Source organism: Bufo gargarizans, chromosome 1 (assembly GCF_014858855.1).
Source record: "Bufo gargarizans isolate SCDJY-AF-19 chromosome 1, ASM1485885v1, whole genome shotgun sequence".
NCBI lineage: Eukaryota > Metazoa > Chordata > Amphibia > Anura > Bufonidae > Bufo > Bufo gargarizans.
This window is the reverse complement of record NC_058080.1, coordinates 219,383,193-219,404,808: the sequence shown is the minus strand read 5'-3', so window position 1 is coordinate 219,404,808 and position 21,616 is coordinate 219,383,193.

Genomic DNA, 21,616 nt, shown 5'->3' with positions numbered 1-21,616 from the left:
CGGTTGGAATGCAGCAGATAATGCTTCCAGTTGGTTAAGCACCACCCTGTCTTCCACAAAGTCCAGTCTCAGTAGCCAAGAGTCTGGTCAACAGAATCTTGTGCCCTGATTCCCAAACTCTAGAGCATCCACAGTCAGAAGAAAATGACGGTGGGGAATGGCAATTAGTGATTCACGAGGTGGATGATGAAGATGAGACACAGTTGCCAATAAGTCAAGGGCAATTAGTGTCTCAAGAGGTTAGATCAACAAGTCAGGAGGATGACCAGAGTGAGGAAGTGGAAGAGGAGGTGGTGGACGATTAAGCCACTGACCCAACCTGGGAAGATGGCAAGCAGAGCGAGGACAGCAGTACAGAGGGGGAGGGATCCGCAGCACCGCAACAGGCTGAAAGAGGCAGTGGATTGGCAAAAGGGAGAAGGCAAGCGACACCAAACAGGCCTGCAACTATTCCCCGGAGCACCACCTTGCGGCAATCTCCCTTGCCAAGGGGTAGGTGTTCCGCAGTCTGGCATTTTTTTTAGGAAAGTGCGGACGATAAACAATTGTCATTTGCAACCTGTCCCGTACCAAAATGAGCAGGGGTATGGGACAAGCTCACCACCACCAGCATTATCCGTCACATGGCATCAAAGCATCCTAATAGGTGGGCCGAACGCCTGGGTCCACAACCAGTGTCTGCGGGTCACACCACTGCCTCCTCTTCCCCTGTGTTATGTGCTAGCCAATCCCCTGTCTAAGATGCAGGCCCGGATGCCTCCCGCCATGCACCTGGACCTTTGCAAGCACCATCAGCTAGCACATCCACATCTGTGTCCCATTTCAGCGTACAGATGTCTATACCCCTGGCCTTTCAACAAAACGCAAATACCCAGCCACCCACCCGTAGACCATAGCACCCCAGCTGCCAATATTTTTCACGGTGTGCAGTCCCAGCCTTACACCAGCAGGTGTCCCGTAACATCACCTGTGCCCTGAACAATGCAGTTATTGGAAAGGTCCACTTAACGACTGACACATGGACAAGTGCTTTTGGCCAGGGATGCTACATTTCCCTGATGGCACACTGGGTGAACGTTGTGGAGGCTGGGAGCGAGTCGTACCCTGGGATGGCACAGGTGGTACCGACGCCAAGGATTGCCGGCCCTACTTCCATCAGGGTTTCTGCCGCCACCTACGCTAGTGGCTGCAATCCCCCCTTCTCCTCCTCCGCCTTCTCCTCCACTTCCACCTCTGAATTATCATCTTGCAGCACCAGTCAGCCATCAGTCAGTAGCAGTAAGGAGTGTAGAGCTGCAGTGGGGAAATGGCAACAGGCCGTGCTTAAACTGATCTGCTTAGGTGACAAACAGCACACCGCTGCAGAGATGTGGCAAGGGATACAGGACCAGACTGAGCTGTGGCTCTCGCCAACCAACCTACAACCAGGCAACCTACAACCATTTCCGCAAGTCATCAACAGCTTCCGCTGTTCTGGAAATGCTGCAGCAGTGCTTCTAATTGCCAGCTCACCGACTGTTATGCGACGAGAACACGCACTGGAACTCAACGTTCCACATGTTGTCCAGGCTTTGTGAGCAGCAGAGGGCAGTAGTGGAATACCAGCTGCAACATGGTCGTCGACTTTCCAGTCAGCTTCCGCTCTTCACAAGCAACGAGTGGGCATTGATGTCTGAGTTTGAGGAATCAACACAGATGGTGAGCGGCTATAACGCTATTATCAGCGTAACCATCCACTTCTGTGTTTACTCAAACACTCGCTGCTCACAATGAAGGCGGACGCTTTGCATGTGGAAGAGGTGGAAATGGGGGAAGAAAGTACACAGGGTGATAGCCAGACCACCCTCAGTTCGTCTTCTCAGTGCAAATTGGATGATGATGATGAGGAGAAGCAGGAGACAGTTGCCTCCGCTACAGAGGGTAGTACCCACAGCAGGTTTATTCCATCTGTTCAGCGTGGATGGGCCTAAGAGGATGAGGAGATTGAGAGTCATCCTCCTGATGAGGACAGCAAAGTCTTGTCTGTTGGGACTCTAGCACACATGGCTGACGTTATGTTATGCTGCCTTTCCTGTGACCCTCGCGTTGTGCACATTTTGGCCAACACCGACACTGATTACTGGTTGTTCACCCTTCTCGACCCCTGCTACAAAGGGAACTTCTCATCTCTCATTCCTGTGGTGGAGAGGACGAGCAAAATTGTGCAATACCAGAAGGTCCTTGTGGAAAAATTGCTCCAAAAATTTCCAGCTGACAATGCTCGCTGCAGAGTACGTAGTTCCTTGGCCAACCGAGGAGGGGAGACGAGGGGGAACACACAGCGGTTCAAACAGAATCAGGGCAACACTCTCCATGGCCTGGGACACCCCACCAGCACCCTCAACCTGATGCGCGGCCTTGTGTCACAAGGAGGGAAATTTTTGGGAAGATGGTGAAGGAGTACATAGCAGACCTGTCAGCATCCTCAGTGATCCCTGTGTGTCTTACAACTAATGGGTGTCCAAGCTGGACACGTAGCTCGAACTGGCGCTCTACGCTTTAGAGGTGCTGGCCTGCCCCACCACCAGCGTTTTGTCAGAGCATGTATTTAGTGCTGCTGGGGGCATAATAACTGCTAAGCGCATCCGCCTGTCAACTGAAAATGCTGACCAGTTGACTATTATAAAAATGAACAAGGCCTGGATTGCCCCTGACTTCGCTAATCCACCATAGTAAATTGGCTGCACATAAAGGCACTCTAAATTTTTTGAGGGTCACCAACAGGCCTTCAGCCATAATGATTTTGAGGGTCAGCTCAGCAGCAGGCCCTCAACCATAATGTTTTACAGGGTCAGCTCAGCAGCAGGCCTTCACCCACAAAATGTTTTAGATGGTCAGTTCGGCAGCAGGCCCTTGCCCACAAAATGTTTTAGATGGTCAGCTCGGCAGCAGGCCCTCGCCCACATAATTTTTTAGATGGTCAGCTCGGCAGCAGGCCCTTGCCCCCAAAATTTTTTAGATGTCAGCTCGGCAGCAGGCCCTCACCCACAACATTTTTTAGATGTCAGCTCGGCAGCAGGCCCTCGCCCACAACATTTTTTAGATAGTCAGCTCGGCAGCAGGCCCTAGCCCACAATTTTTTTTCAGATGGTCAGATCGGCAGCAGGAACTCGTCCACAAAATTAATTGTCTGGTCAACTCGGCAGCAGGCCCTCGTCTACAATTTTTTTTAGATGGTCAGCTCAGCAGCACTACCTGACACCTTCAACATCGTGGGGCCCAGTTCTCCCTACTCCTTAAGAACATTGTCAGGTACCATTGAGACGGCGGGGAGGAAAGCAACTGGATACAAGGTAAATTCCATAGATGGTCAGACCTGCTTGTCACTGCCGACCATACTGGAGTGCAATCACATACCTGACAACCATTCTGAGATACCCACGCCAGAGGTAGCAGCATACCACCCCCATATGAAGCATTTAGCTCACCTGATACTGGAAATGGACCCAGAAGCCCCGATAGTCTTACTCCTTGAGTTGACAAGGCTAGAGGACAGATTAACGGTCCCCAAAACGCTCCATACGCCCAGAGACGTGACCTAGGATGGGTCATCATAGGAAACGTCTGTCTAGGAGGAGCACACAAGCTGACCTCAGTCAACAGTATGCTCACCAGCACACTTGAAAATGGACGTCCTTTCTTATTCCAGCCATGTCAGAGCAGTTTTCTGGTAAAAGAATTGCCACACATCACTTTTGTGCATTGTCCTTTTTGCAGATACCTCCTGTGAAGACCACGCCTGCGATGGTGAGCAAGATCACTTAGGGTGCACAGTTTTCCACAGGACAAGAGAAGACAACAGGTTTGCAATGTCCATAGAAGACAGGCTGTTCTTGGAGATCATGGATCAAGGGATAGTAGAACACAAGTCAAAAAACTGGGTCGCACCTTTACCGTTTTAACCCCAGAGACAACACTTACCTAACAACAAAGAACTTGTCTACAGTCGATTTATCTCCCTCAAACATAAACTTCAGAGAACACCAGAGACGAGAGAACATTTCTTTACTTTCATGGAAAGAATATTCCAGAACAACCATGCAGAAATGGCACCTGCTCTCCAAGACTCCGAGAGGTGTGGGTACTTACCCATATTCGACGTGTATCATCCTAAAAAAACAGGGCAGATACGAGTAGTATTCGACTCAAGCGCCAGGTGCGAAGGCGTCTCGTTAAATGATATCTTACTGTCTGGTCCAGACCTCAACAACAGACTTCTGGAGGTACTTCTCTGCTTCTGCAGAGATTCCGTAGCTTTTATGGCTGACATACAACAGATCTACTCTTGTTTATAGTGGCTCACCCCTCCTATCACTGAGGTAATGGTGCTCTGCTTAAAAAGTGGTTCACCCAGTGACTTTCTTAAGACAAACCCTTATATAACTGAATAGCAGGCACTCACCATCTCCGTTTCATTTGTATAGGTTAAATTAAGTAAATAGAATTAATTTAAAAAAAATTGTACTTAGCAAATATCATCAAAAAAATTATAAAATGTAGGTATAAAACATATGACATAAAACATCACACATAAAACATTGAACATGAAGCATATGACATAAAACATAAAAGGTAAAACGTAAAAGGTAGAGTTGAGCGAACACCTGGATGTTCGGGTTCGAGAAGTTCGGCCGAACTTCCCGGAAATGTTTGGGTTCGGGATCCGAAAGGCAGCAACATGTAGGTAAATCCCCTGCAAACAAATGTGGATAGGTAAATGAATAAAAATAAAAATAAAATAAATAAAAATTAACCAATATCAATTGGAGAGAGGTCCCATAGCAGAGAATCTGGCTTCACGTCACCCACCACTGTAACAGTTCATTGTCATATATTTAGGCCCACGCACCCAGGCAGAGGAGAGAGGTCCCGTAACAGAGAATCTGGCTTCATGTCAGCAGAGAATCAGTCTGCATGTCATAGCAGAGAATCAGGCTTCACGTCAGCCACCACTGTAACAGTCCATTGTCATATATTTAGGCCCAGACACCCAGGCAGAGGAGAGAGGTCCCGTAACAGAGAATCTGGCTTCATGTCAGCAGAGAATCAGTCTGCATGTCATAGCAGAGAATCAGGCTTCACGTCAGCCACCACTGTAACAGTCCATTGTCATATATTTAGGCCCACGCACCCAGGCAGAGGAGAGAGGTCCCGTAACAGAGAATCTGGCTTCATGTCAGCAGAGAATCAGTCTGCATGTCATAGCAGAGAATCAGGCTTCACGTCAGCCACCACTGTAACAGTCCATTGTCATATATTTAGGCCCAGGCACCCAGGCAGAGGAGAGAGGTCCCTTAACAGAGAATCTGGCTTCATGTCAGCAGAGAATCAGTCTGCATGTCATAGCAGAGAATCAGGCTTCACGTCAGCCACCACTGTAACAGTCCATTGTCATATATTTAGGCCCAGGCACCCAGGCAGAGGAGAGAGGTCCCGTAACAGAGAATCTGGCTTCATGTCAGCAGAGAATCAGTCTGCATGTCATAGCAGAGAATCAGGCTTCACGTCAGCCACCACTGTAACAGTCCATTGTCATATATTTAGGCCCAGGCAACCAGGTAGAGGAGAGAGGTCCCGTAACAGAGAATCTGGCTTCATGTCAGCAGAGAATCAGTCTGCATGTCATAGCAGAGAATCTGGCTTCACGTCACCCACCACTGTAACAGTCCATTGTCATATATTTAGGCCCAGGCACCCAGGCAGAGGAGAGAGGTCCCGTAACAGAGAATCTGGCTTCATGTCAGCAGAGAATCAGTCTGCATGTCATAGCAGAGAATCAGGCTTCACGTCACCAACCACTGTAACAGTCCATTGTCATATATTTATGCCCAGGCGCCCAGGCAGAGGAGAGAGGTCCCGTAACAGAGAATCTGGCTTCATGTCAGCAGAGAATCAGTCTGCATGTCATAGCAGAGAATCAGGCTTCACGTCAGCCACCACTGTAACAGTCCATTGTCATATATTTAGGCCCAGGCACCCAGGCAGAGGAGAGAGGTCCCTTAACAGAGAATCTGGCTTCATGTCAGCAGAGAATCAGTCTGCATGTCATAGCAGAGAATCAGGCTTCACGTCAGCCACCACTGTAACAGTCCATTGCCATATATTTAGGCCCAGGCACCCAGGCAGAGGAGAGAGGTCCCGTAACAGAGATTCTGGCTTCATGTCAGCAGAGAATCAGTCTGCTTGTCATAGCAGAGAATCAGGCTTCACGTCAGCCACCACTGTAACAGTCCATTGTCATATATTTAGGCCCAGGCAACCAGGTAGAGGAGAGAGGTCCCGTAACAGAGAATCTGGCTTCATGTCAGCAGAGAATCAGTCTGCATGTCATAGCAGAGAATCTGGCTTCACGTCACCCACCACTGTAACAGTCCATTGTCATATATTTAGGCCCAGGCACCCAGGCAGAGGAGAGAGGTCCCGTAACAGAGAATCTGGCTTCATGTCAGCAGAGAATCAGTCTGCATGTCATAGCAGAGAATCTGGCTTCACGTCACCAACCACTGTAACAGTCCATTGTCATATATTTATGCCCAGGCGCCCAGGCAGAGGAGAGAGGTCCCGTAACAGAGGATCTGGCTTCATGTCAGGCAGAGAATCAGTCTGCATGTCATAGCAGAGAATCAGGCTTCACGTCAGCCACCACTGTAACAGTCCATTGTCATATATTTAGGCCAAGGCACCCAGGCAGAGGAGAGAGGTCCCGTAACAGAGAATCTGGCTTCATGTCAGCAGAGAATCAGTCTGCATGTCATAGCAGAGAATCAGGCTTCACGTCAGCCACCACTGTAACAGTCCATTGTCATATATTTTGGCCCACGCACCCAGGCAGAGGAGAGAGGTCCCGTAACAGAGAATCTGGCTTCATCTCAGCAGAGAATCAGTCTGCATGTCATAGCAGAGAATCAGGCTTCACGTCAGCCACCACTGTAACAGTCCATTGTCATATATTTAGGCCCAGGCACCCAGGCAGAGGAGAGAGGTCCCTTAACAGAGAATCTGGCTTCATGTCAGCAGAGAATCAGTCTGCATGTCATAGCAGAGAATCAGGCTTCACGTCAGCCACCACTGTAACAGTCCATTGCCATATATTTAGGCCCAGGCACCCAGGCAGAGGAGAGAGGTCCCGTAACAGAGATTCTGGCTTCATGTCAGCAGAGAATCAGTCTGCATGTCATAGCAGAGAATCAGGCTTCATGTCACACAACATCGGAACAGTCCATTGTCATATATTTACGCCCCGGCACCCAGACAGAGGAGATGTTCATTCAACTTTGGGTTGCCCCGCAATATAATGGTAAAATGAAAATAAAAAGAGGATTGAATGAGGAAGTGCCCTGGAGTACAATAATATATGGTTAAGGGGAGGTAGTTAATGTCTAATCTGCACAAGGGATGGACAGGTCCTGTGGGATCCATGCCTGGTTCATTTTTATGAACGTCAGCTTGTCCACATTGGCTGTAGACAGGCGGCTGCGTTTGTCTGTAATGACGCCTCCTGCCGTGCTGAATACACGTTCAGACAAAACGCTGGCTGCCGGGCAGGCCAGCACCTCCAAGGCATAAAAGGCTAGCTCTGGCCACATGGACAATTTAGAGACCCAGAAGTTGAATGGGGCCGAACCATCAGTCAGTACGTGGAGGGGTGTGCACACGTACTGTTCCACCATGTTAGTGAAATGTTGCCTCCTGCTAACACATTGCGTATCAGGTGGTGGTGCAGTTAGCTGTGGCGCGTTGACAAAACTTTTCCACATCTCTGCCATGCTAACCGTGCCCTCAGAGGAGCTGGCCGTGACACAGCTGCCTTGGCGACCTCTTGCTCCTCCTCTGCCTTGGCCTTGGGCTTCCACTTGTTCCCCTGTGACATTTGGGAAAGCTCTCAGTAGCTCGTCTACCAACGTGCGCTTGTACTCGCGCATCTTCCTATCACGCTCCAGTGCAGGAAGTAAGGTGGGCACATTGTCTTTGTAGCGTGGATCCAGCAGAGTGGCAACCCAGTAGTCCGCACACGTTAAAATGTGGGCAACTCTGCTGTCGTTGCGCAGGCACTGCAGCATGTAGTTGCTCATGTGTGCCAGGCTGCCCAGAGGTAAAGACAAGCTGTCCTCTGTGGGAGGCGTATCGTCATCGTCTTGCCTTTCCCCCCAGCCACTAACCAGTGATGGGCCCGAGCTGCGTTGGGTGCCACCCCGCTGTGACCATGCTTCATCCTCATCCTCCTCCACCTCCTCCTCATCCTCTTCCTCCTCGTCCTCCAGTAGTGGGCCCTGGCTGGCCACATTTGTACCTGGCCTCTGCTGTTGCCAAAAACCTCCCTCTGAGTCACTTCGAAGAGACTGGCCTGAAAGTGCTAAAAATGACTCCTCTTCCTCCTCCTCCTCCTCCTGGGCCACCTCCTCTTCCATCATCGCCCTAAGTGTTTTCTCAAGGAGACATAGAAGTGGTATTGTAACGCTGATAACGGCGTCATCGCCACTGGCCATGTTGGTGGAGTACTCAAAACAGCGCAACAGGGCACACAGGTCTCGCATGGAGGCCCAGTCATTGGTGGTGAAGTGGTGCTGTTCCGCAGTGCGACTGACCCGTGCATGATGCAGCTGAAACTCCACTATGGCCTGCTGCTGCTTGCACAGTCTGTCCAGCATGTGCAAGGTGGAGTTCCACCTGGTGGGCACGTCGCATATGAGGCGGTGAGCGGGAAGGCCGAAGTTACGCTGTAGCGCAGACAGGCGAGCATCAGCAGGGTGTGAACGCCGGAAGCACGAACAGATGGCCCGCACTTTATGCAGCAGCTCTGACATGTCGGGGTAGTTGTGAATGAACTTCTGCACCACCAAATTCAGCACATGCGCCAGGCAAGAGGGATGTGCGTCAAACCGGCTATTCCCAGAGCTGCAACGAGATTTCGCCCATTATCGCACACCACCAGGCCGGGCTTGAGGCTCACCGGCAGCAACCACTCGTCGGTCTGTTGTTCTATACCCCACCACAACTCCTATGCGGTGTGGGGCCTGTCCCCCAAACATATGAGTTTCAGAATGGCCTGCTGACGTTTACCCCGGGCTGTGCTGAAGTTGGTGGTGAAGGTGTGTGGCTGACTGGATGAGCAGGTGGAAGAAGAGGAGGAGGAAGCTGAGTAGGAGGAGGTGGCAACAGGAGGCAAAGAATGTTGCCCTGCGATCCTTGGCGGCGGAAGGACGTGCGCCAAACAGCTCTCCGCCTTGGGCCCAGCTGCCACTACATTTACCCAGTGTGCAGTTAGGGAGATATAGAGTCCCTGGCCGTGCTTACTGGTCCACGTATCTGTGGTTAGGTGGACCTAGCCACAGATGGCGTTGCGCAGTGCACACTTGATTCTATCCGATACTTGGTTGTGCAGGGAAGGCACAGCTCTCTTGGAGAAGTAGTGCCGGCTGGGAACAACATACTGTGGGACAGCAAGCGACATGAGCTGTTTGAAGCTGTCTGTGTCCACCAGCCTAAATGACAGCATTTCATAGGCCAGTAGTTTAGAAATGCTGGCATTCAGGGCCAGGGATCGAGGGTGGCTAGGTGGGAATTTACGCTTTCTCTCAAATGTTTGTGAGATGGAGAGCTGAACGCTGCCGTGTGACATGGTTGAGATGCTTGGTGACGGAGGTGGTGGTGTTGGTGATACATCCCCTGTTTGCTGGGCGGCAGGTGCCAACGTTCCTCCAGAGGTGGAGAAAGAGGCCGAGGCGGCAGCAGCAGAAGAGGCCGAGGCGGCAGCAGCATAAGAGGCCGAGGCGGCAGCAGCATAAGAGGCCGAGGCGGCAGCAGCAGAAGAGGTAGCAGGGGGAGCCTGAGTGACTTCCTTGTTTTTAAGGTGTTTACTCCACTGCAGTTCATGCTTTGCATGCAGGTGCCTGGTCATGCAGGTTGTGCTAAGGTTCAGAACGTTAATGCCTCGCTTCAGGCTCTGATGGCACAGCGTGCAAACCACTCGGGTCTTGTCGTCAGCACATTGTTTGAAGAAGTGCCATGCCAGGGAACTCCTTGAAGCTGCCTTTGGGGTGCTCGGTCCCAGATGGCGGCGGTCAGTAGCAGGCGGAGTCTCTTGGCGGCGGGTGTTCTGCTTTTGCCCACTGCTCCCTCTTTTGCTACGCTGTTGGCTCGGTCTCACCACTGCCTCTTCCTCCGAACTGTGAAAGTCAGTGGCACGACCTTCATTCCATGTGGGGTCTAGGACCTCATCGTCCCCTGCATCGTCTTCCACCCAGTCTTGATCCCTGACCTCCTGTTCAGTCTGCACACTGCAGAAAGACGCAGCAGTTGGCACCTGTGTTTCGTCATCATCAGAGACATGCTGAGGTGGTATTCCCATGTCCTCATCATCAGGAAACATAAGTGGTTGTGCGTCATTGCATTCTATGTCTTCCACCGCTGGGGAAGGGCTGGGTGGATGCCCTTGGGAAACCCTGCCAGCGGAGTCTTCAAACAGCATAAGAGACTGCTGCATAACTTGAGGCTCAGACAGTTTCCCTGGTATGCATGGGGGTGATGTGACAGACTGATGGGCTTGGTTTTCAGGCGCCATCTGTGCGCTTTCTGCAGAAGACTGGGTGGAAGATAATGTGAACGTGCTGGATCCACTGTCGGCCACCTAATTGACTAATGCCTGTACCTGCTCAGGCCTTACCATCCTTAGAACGGCATTGGGCCCCACCAAATATCACTGTAAATTATGGCGGCTACTGGGACCTGAGGTAGTTGGTACACTAGGACGTGTGGCTGTGGCAGAACGGCCACGTCCTCTCTCAGCACCAGAGGGTCCACTAACACCACCACGACCATGTCCACATCCGCGTCCCTTACTAGATGTTTTCCTCATTGTTGCCGTTCACCAATAATAAGAAAAATATTATTTGGCCCAATGTATTGAATTCAAATTCAGGCCTTTTTTTTACAGACACTTAACACTATTTACGACAGATTTAGCTGAATATAAATTTGAGGCCTATTATTTAGGCGCTGGGTGACAGGTATAGGTTTACTGACAGAATTAGACTTGGAAATGCACAGTAGCGTATGTGTGAAGTTATTCAGAATGACCCTATGTGCACCTTGAATCTTATATACCCTTTTAGGGATAGATTTAAAGTAGCTCTGATACAGCAGAAACCACTAAATTAGGAAAATGCTAAATTGGGAATTGTATTTCAACCCAGAACAAAAACTGTGCTTTGACGGACACTAAATAACTTGACCAGCCACAGCAGTAACGACAGATTTAGCTGGATATAAATTTGAGGCCTAGTATTTAGGCGCTGGGTGACAGGTATAGGTTTACTGACAGAATTAGACTTGGAAATGCACAGTAGCGTGTGTGTGAAGTTATTCAGAATGACCCTATGTGCACCTTGAATCTTATATACCCTTTTAGGGATAGATTTAAAGTAGCTCTGATACAGCAGAAACCACTAAATTAGGAAATTGCTAAATTGGGAATTGTATTTCAACCCAGAACTAAAACTGTGCTTTGACGGACACTAAATAACTTGACCAGCCACAGCAGTAACGACAGATTTAGCTGGATATAAATTTGAGGCCTAGTATTTAGGCGCTGGGTGACAGGTATAGGTTTACTGACAGAATTAGACTTGGAAATGCACAGTAGCGTGTGTGTGAAGTTATTCAGAATGACCCTATGTGCACCTTGAATCTTATATACCCTTTTAGGGATAGATTTAAAGTAGCTCTGATACAGCAGAAACCACTAAATTAGGAAATTGCTAAATTGGGAATTGTATTTCAACCCAGAACTAAAACTGTGCTTTGACGGACACTAAATAACTTGACCAGCCAAGAGGGTTAAATGCACTTGGTGACAGCTTGTTCCTGATGTAGTATATGGCCAAAAAATAACCAGACTATTGATGGTTAAATGCACTTGGTGTGACAGCTTGACCCTGATGTAGGATTTAGCCAAAAAACAACCACACCATTGAGGGTTAAATGCACTTGGTGACAGCTTGCCCCTGATGTAGTATATGGCCAAAAAATAACCACACTATTGCTGGTTAAATGCACTTGGTGTGACAGCTTGACCCTGATGGAGGATTTAGCCAAAAAACAACCACACCATTGAGGGTTAAATGCACTTGGTGACAGCTTGCCCCTGATGTAGTATATGGTCAAAAAATAACCAGACTATTGCTGGTTAAATGCACTTGGTGTGACAGCTTGACCCTGATGTAGGATTTAGCCAAAAAACAACCACACTATTGAGGGTTAAATGCACTTGGTGGCAGCTTGTGCTGGCGCACCACAAGACACAAAATGGCCGCCGATCACTTCAGAAAAAAGTGACTGAAAAACGCTCTGGGCAGCCTAAAAACAGTGAGAAATTCAATAGCAGCAGTTCAATCATCCACAGCTGCAGATCGATCTCTGAATGAAGTCTTTTGGAGGAGTTAATCACTGCCTAATCTCGCCCTAACGTCGCAGCTGCAACCTCTCCCTATACTGATCAGAGCAGAGTGACGTGCGGCGCTACGTGACTCCAGCTTAAAAAGAGGCTGGGTCACATGCTGCACTGGCCAATCACAGCCATGCCAATAGTAGGCATGGCTGTGACGGCCTCTTGGGGCAAGTAGTATGACACTTGTTGATTGGCTGCTTTGCAGCCTTTCAAAAAGCGCCAAGAAAGCGACGAACACCGAACCTGAACCCGGACTTTTACGAAAATGTCCGGGTTCGGGTCCGTGTCACGGACACCCCAAAATTCGGTACGAACCCGAACTATACAGTTTGGGTTCGCTCATCCCTAGTAAAAGGTAGAAGCAGTAGCACTGAGTCTGTGGGTGTCGTAATCCTGGTTGTTTCAGTACTGATATTGCATAGTTTAATGATATTAGACAGGTTAATGGCTTGGTTTGTATTCTTGTCCACGCCAGACTACCCAGTTTTACCTGCAGGACCAAAGTGTAATTTGAAAGAGGACGAGGCGGTTTAAACAAAGAGAGAGAAACGTGACCATAAGCCATACCATGTGGAACGCCGATCCTAAGCGCGGAATACACCGCATAACAGAGGACAATCTCCGGGGTTGGGTGAGTAGCTGTACTACAGGCGGGACGCCCCTGTAGTAAGCAAAACCCAGTCTCTTGTGATTAGAGACAGCTAAATAACTTACAAACCAATAACGTTATGTCAACATAAGTGACACTAACAACCTGTAGAGAGACATACCCATTGGAAATACTTTACTAATAACCAACACAGATTTGGATACAAACTCTTTCGAAGTGTCAGACTCGACACTACTTTAACGGCTCATGACTCAACGGCATACAAAGCTATGGTCACAATATTGAATTGACTGACAAATACTTGACAACCTGAATCATTGCCAGTAAAACTACGGTATACCTTGACGGATATTGACACAATTTTTAACAACTTTTGAATAACCATATTAACAACTACATGTGTTATTATCAATGAATCGTCTTTTAATGCATCCCTAAGCCATTAACCTGTCTAATATCATTAACCTATGCAATATCAGCACTGAAACAACCAGGATTACGACACCCACATACTCAGTGCTACTGCTTCTACCTTTTTTGTTTTATGTCATATGCTTCATGTTTGATGTTTTATGTGTAATGTTTTATGTCATATGTTTTATACCTACATTTTATGATTTTTTTAATGATATTTGATAGGTACTATTTTTTTAAAATAAATGCTATTGGCTTAATTAAACCTATATGTATGAAACACAGATGGTGAGTGCCTGCTATTCAGTTATATAAGGATTTGTCTTAAGGAAGTGACCGGATGAACCACTTTTTAAGCAGAGCACCATTACCACAGTGATAGGAGTGGCGAGCCACTATAAACAAGAGTATATTTACTATTAACAGTTTTTCACCTGCATAAAGATGAGCTCGCCCTATCCAACCATTATGGACGTTTGGAATTTCATTGATAAACAGAAATCGAGAGTCAAATCTTCTTTGTTTGGTGAATACAGCCAAGAAGCTACAGAAACAAAATCTGTAACTGAAACTTTTAGGGAATTGGAGACACTTTATATTAAACAGCTCAAACAATGATCGGAAATTAAAGGTTAACTGTCACACTTAGACCCTAATTTCAATTTTCATATATGTAGTTACTAATATAATGATATTCCAGAATCAGTTACTATTAGACTGACTTACCCCATATTTAATAAGATTCAGCCCTTAGCAACCAGTCTGCATAAAACTGCAATTTCACTATTCAGTTAAGATGGCCGCTACTGTCCTCACCCTGAGGCTAATCCCGCCTGCCCTCACTAGCCAGTAACAATAGCCCCCCAAAAGTGTCAGTAACCACAGCCCTCCCCCTAAAGGGTTAATCTCCTGCAGCACAAAGGGGTCCTCTTACCACATGTTGCTTTCATTTATACACTGAGCAGACGGCAGATCTCCCTTCCATGGTCTGCGCTGATTCAACTCTACTTCATTAGCTCTGCTGAGTGAGGGAGCGTCTGCCAAGCGCAGGGACAGGGAGAAGTGCACACACCCAGGCACTGTTATCAGCTGCTGGGGAGGACCTGGCTTTAATCATTTACTTACAGTCCCTGGCTGTCAGGAATGTGACCTTGCACGCAGCGTGCTTCTGCGTCGTCCGTCCTTCAACACATAGACGGACCATGCCTAGCAACCTAATTTTAAGCACAGGTAAAAATAGGCAGTACAGGGAACAAAAATGTGGAATTAAGGGGTAATTGAATACACAGTGAAAAGTTGAAATAGGGCCACCAAGGAGATATTAATCACCACAATCCAATACTCCCAAAAAAAAAATACGACAGTTATACTTTAAGTCCCTTAATCGGTATCTTGAAAATGGCAATGTACCAAAAGGTCTCCAGCACAGGATTTATGCAACGATACGTTTAAACAAGAATGGAACAACTTATTAATAACACAATCTAAAGCATTAGTGCAACTAAGCATTAAGAGAAAGACACAAATGTTAGAAGCAATCAGAGAACAAATAAATTCAACAAGGGAAATAGTCGTTAAATTCCCCAATAATGAAGAAATAAATGAGTGGGAAGAAAGAATTTGCAAAAGCTTAGGCACAATAGAAGAGGAAATCATTTAAAAAAAAGATTGAAATTTACGAGAGAAATAGTGCACATACAACTAAATCACAATAAATCCACAAAGAAAACGAGCAAGAAACACATAAGACCACCCCAAATACACAAAAAGCTAAAGGGTATAACTCACAAGTTTAATGTGCCAATCTCAAATAGGTATGAAACTCTGTCTTACCCCCATTTTTTAGACAGAACACCACCACATCACAGGATACGTTCACTCCAAGCCAAACAACAATCACCAGAACCAAGACATTACTAATCACCACCGATGAGACACAACTACAATTTAAGGGACAGAGAACACAACAAAAATTAGGACCAGTAAAAATACTCACAGAATACATATCACAAGAGGAATTTATCTCAAATTCAAGAGAGAGAGAGAACACATATCAATCCCATTACCACCACCATCAAGTCACACCTGACACAAGAAAAAAAAGAATACGAAGGGGAAAGGGGACAGAGAGAAAAAAGAAAAGATTACAGGAATTAACCACAAACAGTAATGATAATGCCATTATAAACCTAAGCTCGACCAAACTAACAGAAGCACAATCAAATCTATTAAATAAAGGGCTAAAATTTGCACCTACAGCCAAATTAAGTAAATTTGATACATTCATCAGAGTGTAAAAGTTTATTAGAAAGGTCTGTCTTAAAAAGTATTTCAGAAAAAAACCAATAACAAGAAACTGTACAAAATAAGATGTACAAGAAATCAGGCATGAAATAGCAGCCTTCAAGAAAAACGTAGAAACAGATATCAGAAAAATGAAAGAATAACCCAATAAGAGAAATAACCTAAGCCCCCAAGAAATTCAAGCGGTTAGACAACTCCAAGAACAAGAAAATATCATCATCAGACCTGCCAACAAAGGAGGTGCAATAGTCATTCTCGAAAGTACAGCAATATGATGCAGAATGCATAAGACAACTATTAGATGTCACAACGTACCAGAAACTGGACAAAAAATCTACAAATTAGTACAATAACGCACCAGAAAAATATGCTAGAAAAGGATTAGATATAGGCATCTTACAAAAACAAGAATATGCATTCATCAGAGGTACATAGAAACGACTACCAGTATTTTACTGCATTCCAAAGATACACAAGGACCTAGTAAATTCCCCAGGAAGACCAATAGTTTCAGGCATCAGCTCATTAATCTCAAATTTATCTCAGTACATAGACAAAATCCTACAACCTATAGTCAGAAAAAGTTTCTCATATATTAAAGTCACTACTCAAATTATAGAAATAATAGAAAAGCTAAAATATCTACTAAAGTGGATACTGGTAACATTAGATGTAAATCCACTATATACCATAATAAAACACGAATTAGGCATCAAATCACTCATCTCAAAATTAGAAAAAAATAGTAATCGCCCAAGGAACCAAAATTGATTTTGTAGCCCAAGGCGTACACTTTATTTTAACACATAACTACTTCAGCTATAACTCTGAGTTTTATTTACAAGTTACCAGGACAGCCATGGGTACCAGGTTGGTCGCCAGCTATGCCAACTTGTTTATGACCCAATGGGAAGAACAACATATTCTCCCACGGCTGGGGGAGGACCTGGTACTCTGGCACCGCTACATAGAAGACATTTTCTTCATATGGAATAAAACAGAAAGTGAACTTGGTGTTTTTTTTTAATCCATCAACAGAAACCAATCTAACCTATAATTCCCCATGAACCATAGCACACAACAAATTGAATTTCTGGACTTACTAAACATAACAGAGATAGACCGACTAATTTGCAAAACCTACCAGAAACCAGTATCGAGAAATAGCCATATTCTTTTTTCGAGTTGCCATTTGCTGAGATGGCTCATAAACGTCCCAACCGGCCAATTCAAAAGATTAAAAAGAAACTGCACTAAAAAATAAGATTTTGATAGAGAAGCACAAGAAATGAAGGAACAATTCTTACTAAAACAATACGATAAGATTTATTAGATAATTCACTTAAGAAAGTAGAAAGTATGATGAGAGAAACCTTCTTTCAAACAAAAAGCAAGAATGCTAGTACAACACCAATTAGAATGATATTACTGTATAATGTACAACATAGGAAAATAGAAAATATCATTAAGAAACATTGGCACCACATACTGAAAGACAAGATAATAAGACCCCTATTAACAGAGAGCCCACAAATCACATACACTAAGGCACCGAATTTATCACTGAAACAGTACACAATGAAAAACACAAAAAAAACTATGATACAAGGTTGGCATAATCTGAAAGTTTTTTTTTTATCGGTGTGGTCATTGCAATAACTGCAAAACCACCAAGTTCCCTAAAAAAACATCCAAAGTATACTCATCCAACAACACATTTTCATGGGAAATTAAAGATTTCTTAACATGCAACTCAACAAGCGTAATTTACGTAATAGAGTGTCCGTGTAAGAAACAATATCTTGTAGGCCAAAAAGAACCTTGAAGATAAGATTCTCGGAGCGCATAGCCAACATAAAAAAGGGGTATGAGAAACACCCCTGTCAGCACATTTTAAACAACACCATGATAGAGATCCTAGCGGAATGATATTTGCTGCCTTAGAAAAAATTGAGACACACTATTTCTGTTAGCTAGCCATGCAGTCTTATGTACAGGCAGCCATTTTTGGACATTTGCTTTCTCTGTTAATGTAATGTTATAATACATGCTGCTGATATATGTTATGCCTTATATTATACAAGTTCTTGTATTCTTATAGTTTTACCAAACAATTGATTGCACATGAAATACTCTTGTTTTGCGAATAAACAAGTTAGACTACAAAGAACAGTCATCTTATTTGGAAGACAGGAATGGTTTATACTGAATGTCAGACTGCACACTGTGTGAACGTGTATAAAGACAGAACACCAGTCACTAGCAGTGGCCTAGTGGGTCACTGCATGCATCAGTTGGTGGGTACACACAACTAAGCCCCTCCCACAATGGTGAAAATATAAAGCTTGCAGTTAGAAACTATGGGTGTAATTTACTAACAGAAATTTGCCTATTTTTGGAGTATGTCTGGCACAGATTGTGGCTCAAAGGTTATTTGCGTTGAATCTATGACCTTTCACCGCTCACAGGTCTAAAGAAGGGGGTGTGGTGTGATTAGGAAAGGGGCTGGAGGCCCGTATCATTTATTATTTTCTATGCCTGTTTTAGGTGCAAAAAATAGTCCAGCTTGTGTAGATTTAGACCAGCAGTGGATGCGCTGAACTTATGTAGAGTTTGACATCTCTTCATAACTTAAGTGCCATCGGTGTTCTTAACAAATGATCCCCTATGTGTTACGGAGATTGAGAGACATAAACCTGAGATAAATTTCACCTTACGTTATCAAAGCCTCATCATCAATGGTATCCTGTTAATATCCTGCAAGAGGGTGGACATCATTGTAACATCATGTGATACTGTCTGCATATATTGCATAATGTCTATGAAGTGGCTCAAGACAGCGTTGCTCTGTAATTATGGCAACACAGGCTCCAGCTGTGACCTAGTACGGGGAAGGTGTATAGCGCCATGACTTTGGCCAAAATATTAATTTCCACCTTTTGCCTGGAGTGACCCTTTAATCCAATATTACTATATAAGATTTTGTGACATCACAAATTAATTAAAGAGAGATAAACCACTATAACACTACTAGTGGGCTTCAGACATACCACATTGTTACAAAATGTAATACAAACATGGTATAATCTTACTCAAACTAGTATTAGTAAGGTAAGATGCTAAAGTATATCATAAGAGGGATATTTTAAAGGGGTAATCTAGGAATTTGATATTGATGACCTATCCTAAGTACAGGTCATCAATATTAGATTGTCGCGGGTCTGACACCCGATTAGCTGTTCAAAGTGGCTGCAGTGCTCTACAAGCTCTTAGGCCTCTTCCTAGGCCAGTGACATCAATGTACATCAGTCATGTGGTCTAGGCACCTCTTAGACCTATACAAGTGAATGGGCCTGAGCTGCAATACCAAGCACAGATGCTATACAATGTATAGCGCTGTGCTTGGTAAGCTGTGAAGAGATTGTAGAGCATACTGGAGCTCTGGTAAATGCAGAGGCCTCTTCAAACAGCTGATCTCCCTGGACTCTCGCCGATCTGATATCTATGACCTATCCTGAAATTGCAGGCTACCGATGTATTTATATGGCAGCCTAGGGCCTCATCTTTCGCTCTCTGGCACTTGATAGTGTCTGTTAGTATAGTATTGACAGTATACTATGCAGTGCAGTGTATTATAGAAGAAATCCAAAGATTGCCTGTTATAGTCTCCTTTTCTGACTTTTAAATGGTTAAGGAAAAGTTAAATAAAATTGTATTAAATAAACAAAAATCTCCAAGTTAAAAAAATACACATTCTTTCAATTGAAAAAATGTTTTTCAAAGGAAAAAAAATTAAAAATCATATCCCAACTACCTATGAAGGGTCCCTGGGAGATTAATTCTCGGCCTAGGTGATGAAGGCTACCTGGGGGCTCAATGAGAAGGCACCACTAGGGTTTAATACTCAGCCCAGGGGATGAAGGCTCTACAGGTACACAATACTTGGCCCAAGGGTGAAGACTACTTAGGAGCTCAATACTCAGCCAGAGGGGGAGATGGGTCCATGGGGTTTTAACATCAGCCAATTTGCCTTTTTTACGGTGGTACTCTGTGCATCTGCATAGCTTGCACATATGGTAGTTAGTCTACCCTGTGGTTCTAGTTTAGCTTCTAAGGGCAGAATGGCCTGTAGGTTGTTTCTTCCACACTGCCCATTCGATAACCATTGGGTTATTTTCCTACCCATGTGATTACAAAAACTCTCCTGGAGAGAGAGTTCAGGTATTAGGGAAGTGCCCATGATCAGAAGATGCTGATAGCACTTTGGTCAAAGAGTAGTGCTTCTGGGAGCACTTCTGTTCAGGGAAAACTTAAAAGAGGGCAACCTAAATCAGCACAGCAACCCTAGGTACGAGTTAGCTTCCCACAGGTCAAACCCATGCCAATCATAAAATGATGGCATCTCCTAGTGGTATACTATCACTCTATAAAATACCCCTTTAATGCTTATAGATCACTATAGTCTGTACTTTCTTGCCATCAAAGGGGATGAGGTCAATCAGATTTGTTACCCCACACTCCAAGGGCCCATAGCAGATGCATGAGCTGCTTCTATGATATTTATGCTTTTACTATATACAGTACACTGCCAAGCACAGTAGCTCCATGATACATAGGCTGCCCAGAAGTAGCGACCAGTCCTTACAGTAATAGAATAGTGTCTGCAAAAGTCTCTCACTTAATCCAGATACATGAGAGACACAATGAAATTGTGTATGCTTTGAATTTTTCCTGTTTCTCTCCAAATATTATATACCATTTTTTTTAATTATTTCTGGAACTTTACTATAATTTACTGTTTAATCAGTAATTATATGGCAGTCCCTAATTGCCTTATGGGATAAACTTGCGGAAAAACTCTTAGTGAAACTCAATAAAATTCCTTTTAGTTAAATGCCAGAAATATATAAAACCATCTGTTAAAAGTATTAACTTGAACTTTATTATTTATCTGGATGGTAATACTGTTTAATGATCTATCATCATGGTTTGTAATCCAGTTTATATTGTTTAATGACATTTATTAAATGCTGTAAAATATTACAGACAGCCTTTAAAATGCAATAAATGATCAATAAAATAAGGAACATGTTTTACTTGAATATATATGCACAGTTCACAAGATTCAATACAGAAATAATTTTGTTCTAATTGGATTAGATTTTCGTTAGGTAAATGTGTCTAAAGCACATAAGGTTTATACAAAGTTATTTGGGCTCATGCTAGTGCAGAAGAGGTGCACTCTTTGTAGATAATAGGTAATTACACAACTATCCCATAGGGAGCAGTGTGAAAAGTACCTCTGGGATCTGGGGTAGAATAGAACACCTTGTTTCATTATTCTATCTTGCTAAAATACAGGAAACTTATGATAACCAGTGGTTACATTTTTTTTTTACTTTGTCCTAAGCGCATGGAGCAGACCGACTGTTCCAGAGGAAAAATGGCCCATAGTCAACCCAACATCCCTATTTTGCACACGGATGTCATAGAATGTGTCTAATGAAGCTCCCTCTGTGAGTGGAGTGCCACTAAGTACAGTATGAACAGCTCCCACTATGACTCAAGTTGAGCACATGGTTGTCCATTCATTTAAAAAAGTTGTCCAGGGTATTAAAAATAAATGGAGATGATCAGGAATGTTGTTCTGGTGATGCACTGGTTGTCCCAGTTTCTAGAATATTCATCATCTTCGTCCCTGCCACTTATGGTCCCCGCCTGTCCGGAAGTGCTTTGACTCACTACATGTCACCACTGCCAGCCAATTAATGGCCTTATTGGTCACGTGACATGTCTGCACACAT